The following is a 5,904-nucleotide window of genomic DNA, read 5'->3' as shown; positions in this document are numbered from 1 at the left end:
TGATGAAGTGAGGAAGCTAGAAGAGCGCTTTGACGGCCTGCAAATGGAGCATATCCCAAGAGCTTAGAATGACATTGCTGATGGCCAGTCAAAATGCGCTGCACTAAAGTTGCCTGTGGAACCAGGGATCTTTGTGCTCAAGCTGACTCAACCATCCGTGACACCATCAACTGGGCGGAATAAGAAGAGGAAGTTGGTTTCTGGTGACTACTTTCCGGCAGAGCTTCCCGAAGCCGCCGCCAAGAAAGTCCCCAAGATCAACACCAACGATGCTGAGGGGCAGTCTGCTCTGGCAAACCTTATGGTTTGTTCCGTCGAAGCAAACGCTCCCGACAAGTTTTGCTCCGGCAAGCTTGCCGGGGAATATCACGCTCCGGCAGAACCGCAGGTTCTTGCCGTAGAAGCGGATGTTCCCGCAGCAACAGATATGCCTTTAGTCCTTGTTGTCGAGCCGCAAGCTGCAGCATGGGCACAGCAGATTGTCCGTTTCCTTCAGACAGGAGAGCTTCCCGAAGAGCAAGAAGAAGCTGAAAAAGTAACCCAGCAGTCAAGCATGTACAAGTTTGTCGACAGCACACTGTACAGAATAAGACTCAATGGCGTGAAATTGAAGTGCATTCGCCGGGAAGATGGACAACAGCTGTTGGCAGAGATACATGGAGGCATATGTGGTCACCACATTGGCGCAAGAGCACTTGTCGGCAAAGCATTCCGACAAGGCTTTTTCGGGCCGATAGCCCGCCAGGATGCAACTGCACAAGTAACCAAGTGTGAAGCGTGCCAGTTCCATTCTAAACAGATACACCAGCCAGCTCAAGCTCTCCAGACGATCCCTTTATCCTGGCCATTTTCGGTCTGGGAGCTCGACATCCTCGGCCCCTTCCCCCGAGCTGTTGGGGGCTTTGAGTTCTTGTACGTTGCAATCGACAAGTTCACAAAGTGGCCGGAAGTGGAACCAGTGAGGAAGGTGATAGCACAGTCAGTAGTCAAGTTCTTCAGGTTGATTGTTTGCCGTTTCGGGATCCCGAACAAGATCATCACCGACAACGGCACGCAATTTACGAGCCGCACCTTCATGCAGTACGTCCAAGATCTTGGCGCCAAGATCTGCTTCGCTTCTGTTGCTCATCCAAGAAGCAACGGTCAAGCGGAGAGGGCAAACGCTGAAGTGCTGCGAGGCCTCAAGACCAGAACTTTCGACAGACTGCACAAGTGCGGAAGAAACTGGATCGAGGAGTTGCCGGTGGTTCTTTGGTCGATCAGGACGATGCCAAATCGAGCCACTGGCCAGACACCCTTCGCTCTAGTCTATGGAGCGGAGGCAGTTCTCCCCACGGAACTTGTATACGGGTCACCTCGAGTGCTCGCTTATGATGAGCTCGAGCAAGAGCAGCTGCGGCAAGATGACGCGCTGCTCCTTGAGGAAGACCGTCTCCAGGCTGCTGTGCGAGCCGCTCGCTACCAGCAAGCTCTGCGCCGCTACCATAGCTGCAGAGTCAATGCCAGGAGTCTCGAGGAAGGCGACCTTGTTCTTCGGCGCGTTCAGTCGGCCAAGAATTCCAACAAGTTGACTCTGAAGTGGGAAGGCCCTTATCGGGTGAAACGAGTCACTAGGCCCGGTGCTGTCCGCCTTGAGACCGAAGATGGCATTCCGGTGAGCAACTCCTGGAACATCGAGCACCTTCGTAAGTTTTACCCATAAGGCGCGGTTGTCGGACCCTGTCCGGCAACCACCTTTCTGTACAAGTCTTGCCGCTGTTGCATGTAATCCTTTGTACAGAGCCGGGCGCAGACCCCGTGCACTGGTAAAGTTCATGTGCCCCGCACATCTTGTCAGTTTCCTTATGCTATGATCCTTTTTTGCATATATTATCTGACACTTTGTGCAGCACCAGACCCCGGTAAGCGATAACGAGCCCAAGGCTCCATATCATTGCTTTATTTCTCTGTCTCTTTCTCAAAAGAAGGAAGGTTCCCTCGCCCACAAGGTTTACCGGGGGGGGAGGAGAAGATAATGGTGTGGACCAGGCCGTTCAAAAAAAAAGGGGTTTCTCCTTGCCGGGAAGCAGACGACAGAAAAGCTAAGTTGCTAAAGCTTGAGCAATCAGTTTTTGAGTTATTTTCCTTGAACGACCGTGCTTTGTATGAAAAACCTGTGCGCGGAGGAACCAATTCACAGCTAGCTACGCCCTTACTTTGTTTCGAGTCCGCTCAACAACTTAAGTGAGCTGCCAGCACCCTTACTTTGCTTCGAGTCCGCTCAGCAACTTAAGTGGGCCGCTAGCGCCCTTACTTTGTTTCGAGTCCGCTCAACAACTTAAGTGAGCTGCAACTAGTTGCGACAAGGTTGCTTGTCGGTAGCGACCCCGCCAGCAGGCTGCTGAAGTTCCGCACTCGGCGCTCGCGGCAAGGGTGCCTGCACCGGCAAGTTTCCCTAGAAAGCGTAGGGAAGGACCATACAAAGCCAAGAGTCGAGTAAAGGAAGTAACACAGCTATTTGTTGCCTAAGATAGAGTTATATTACAAGAATAACTTGTCGCGCCTCTAATAAAGTGTTCCCGTGACATGACTGGCAGCGACAAGAAAAGAAGGAAACGGACGGCCTAATCTGCGCGACCGCCGTCAACCCTTTTGACCTCGTTCACCCTGTTGACGATGGGTGCAACGAGGGCCTTAAGCGCGTCAAGATCAGCGTCCGCCGGCAGCTTCCTGAGGACGTTGGTGAGGTTGAGGCCCGGATTGCGGAAGGCCACCTTCACCAGCACTTTCTCCAGAACTCCGGCACAAATCGAGCGTGACTCATCGGCCAACTGCTTTGGGATCCATTCCCGGAGTTGCTGGAGCGCCGCCGCCACGCCTTTGAAGAACAGAGTGAGCCTGGCGCTGGGTTGGAGGTTCTCGTCGGAGGAGTACCCAAAGCCTTCCACCCCCAATTGCACCAGCTCCTCTTCGATAACTGCAGCAATGTCCATGAGGCCCTCCGTCCAGAGCTCCACAGTATCTCTGAGAAGATTCTGAGTTTCGGTGGCTCTCGCTAGCAGCGCCTCGTTGGCCTCGATGTCCTTCTTCAAGTCTGCCTCCCGTTTCCTGGCGCTGTCCAACGTCTCCGTCAAGGTGGCCAGCTTCAGTGTCAGATCGGTGTTGGAATCCTTGGCGGCGCTCAATTCCTTGCCCCTCTCGGCGAGTCGGCCCTGCAGCTCACCGTGGGCAAGGGCGTCCTTCTCGTGCTCTAGCTTGAGGGCGGAAAGCTCTTCGCCACCATCCTTCAGATCAGTTTCTAGCTGCGCCACCTATGCCTCCAATTCTTTCTTGGCGGCCTCGGCAGCCGCAGCCATATCCTTTGCCTCTTGGAGCGTCCCGCCGAGTGCCCGTTCGCGCGCGGCAAGCTCCTCCTCGTGGCTGTCGAGGTTCACTTTCCGCTGAGTCAGCTCGCCTTCTCGCGTGTACAGCTTCTCGCCGGTGAGCCGCTGCTGCTCTTCAGCTTCGGCCTTCTCGAGGAGGAAGGCCTTCCGTTCCTCGGCAAGCTGCTCCCGCTCCTCTGCCAAGGCCCGGAGAGTTTCTTGACGAAGACCCCGGAGCTCCTCCGCACGCTTCTCTATGTCCACGCTCGCCCTCGCGGCGAGCGCTTCCCGGGACTCCAACTTGATTTGGCGGGCGCGGAGAGTGCCAGCAGCCTCTGCAGCAGCCGCTCGTCCTCGGGCTCTTCACTGCTGCTTCCCGGCGCGTCGACGATCGACAACCCGGCGGAGGCAAGCACCTCCCCATACAGAGCTTCTCCTTCCACTGGCGCCCTGGAGCTCGACGCCCTGGGGAGCTTGATGAAGATACCCTCGCCAGCCTTCAGATAGGCGCCGGGCTGGGGCTCCTCGGAGCCTGGCGCTGCGGCAGCGGCGGAGGGATCGGCGGTCGGCGCAGCGCCTGACGCTCCTGCGGCCTCAGGGCCATCAGTGCGATCGCCAGATCCCCCGCCAGCTTCCTCGTCGGTAGCCTTTGCGGCCTCTTCGCCGGCGGGCACGTTAGCGCCGGCTCCTTCTTCGGTGGCCACGGCATCATCAGTATTGCCGCGCGCGTCTTCTTCGCCGCCCGCCTCGGTCTCCATCGGATCCGTGGAGGGTGGGTCTGACGACCAAATAAGAAGGAGAAATCAAACAAGTGTTCGAGAAGAGAAATCAGCAGAAGACTACAAGGAAAGTTTCGGGCAAGAAGGGCTACCTGTGCTAGGATCTGCCGTCGTGGCCTCCACCACCGGCGGATCGTTAGCGCTGTCCCTTGCCGGAGATTCCTCCCTTGCCGGAGGCTCCTCCCTTACCGAAGGACGCTCCCTTGCCGAGGAGTCCGCCCTTGGCGGCGTAGTCGAAGCAGACGACGAGTCGGAGGAGATCACCATGCCCTCCTGATCAAGCTGTTCTGCTCCTGCACAAACAAAACAGAGATCGGATGTCAACAAAGGAAAAGAGCAACCACGCGCATCCAGAAGCAGAAAGTAAACCATATGCTTACGCTGGGGGCTGCGCTGGGGGCTGCTCTGCGAAGTGATGGCCGGGTCCGGCAAGGTAGTCTCGGGCGCGCCTCCTGTCGTCGCAGTGGGCTCGTCCTCGATGACCACCACCTGAGCCTTGGCCCTCTTCGCCGCCCTTTGGGCCAGAGTCCTGAAAAGGAGAGCCCAGGGTGAATCAGATCTGATGCAAGACAAGATCAGCAAGTTGAAGAACTACAAGAACAAGCAAGGGAATCTTACTCTTCTTCCTCTTCCTCATCGGAGCTGAGCGCGGAGAGGTCGAAGTTCGGCCCACCTCCGGCGCGACGAGGTGGAGGGGTGGGATCCCTTGGCCGCTTGGCCGGGACTGCGGCGCCAGCCCGAGATGACCCCGCCCCAGTTGCCACGGCGGCGGGAGGCGCCCCCGCGGCGACCGTACTTGCCGTGGTGGAGCGCGTCGTGCGGCGCTGCGGCTGTTGACCAGCTTGCCACCCTACTGCATCCCCGATCCTGCTGAGGCGCCTTCTTGGCTGCACTGGGGGCTGCGTTCCGTGTCCTGCTCCCGGCAAGCTCCCCGGAGGTGGCGGGCTGCTCGTACCCTCGGCGGGCTCGTTCGACTCGGCGTCGGGCGCGGCGAGCTCTTCTTCCTCTTCGGGCTGCTCCCGTTCGGCAATGCTCATCGCCAACGCCGCGTCCGCTTCCTCCACGGTGAACCCGAATTCACCCGCGGTCGCGGCTGCCGCCGCCTCTTCCGCCCTGGTGGCGATGCGCTCCATCTCTTGCTCAGTGGTGTCACGGGTGAGGAGCTTCTTCTCGTCAGCATTGACCGCCACCTCCACTAGGCTGTCAAAGAACTACTGCACGACGTCGCCGGCGGGCTCTTGCCAAGTTGGAGCGATCCCGTGCAAGTCACACAACGGCATCATTGCGCAGATGCGATCGCGCGAGGAGTTGTTGCACAGAGGAACGACGCCTGCCGGCAACCTGAACCACTCGGGATGCTGTGGGTCATGCTTGAATATCTCCTTAAGCATCCCGTCCAACTCTAGGACGGTGAAATTGAAGTTGAGGCTTGGACGCAACCTCATTATATCTGCCCGGCCTCCAAATTCCCAGGCAGGTCTCCCCCTCGCCTGCAGAGGGGCAATGCGCCGGCGAAGGAAATCTGCGCCGACAGCTCCTACAGTCAGCCCGGCAAGCCTGAGATGCAAGATCTGAGTGGTGGCGATCGTCAGCTTGTCGTCGTCCGCGGACAGAGCGCTCCAGTCATTGCCGCACACTGCTGGGGCTTGGCGCAGGGCGGTGAATGGCTGCGGGCTCTCTTCTACAATCCAGCACCAATCTGCTCTCCACTCGTCCCACTTGCTGCGGAGCTCCCCCTCCAGATAGGTCTCCTTCTTGCCGGCCCGCGAGATCCAGGCGATCCC

The sequence above is a fragment of the Triticum dicoccoides genome, chromosome 3B (assembly GCF_002162155.2).
Source record: "Triticum dicoccoides isolate Atlit2015 ecotype Zavitan chromosome 3B, WEW_v2.0, whole genome shotgun sequence".
Classification (NCBI taxonomy): Eukaryota; Viridiplantae; Streptophyta; class Magnoliopsida; order Poales; family Poaceae; genus Triticum; species Triticum dicoccoides.
The sequence above is the reverse complement of the archived record's forward strand: the minus strand, read 5'-3'. Positions refer to the sequence as shown.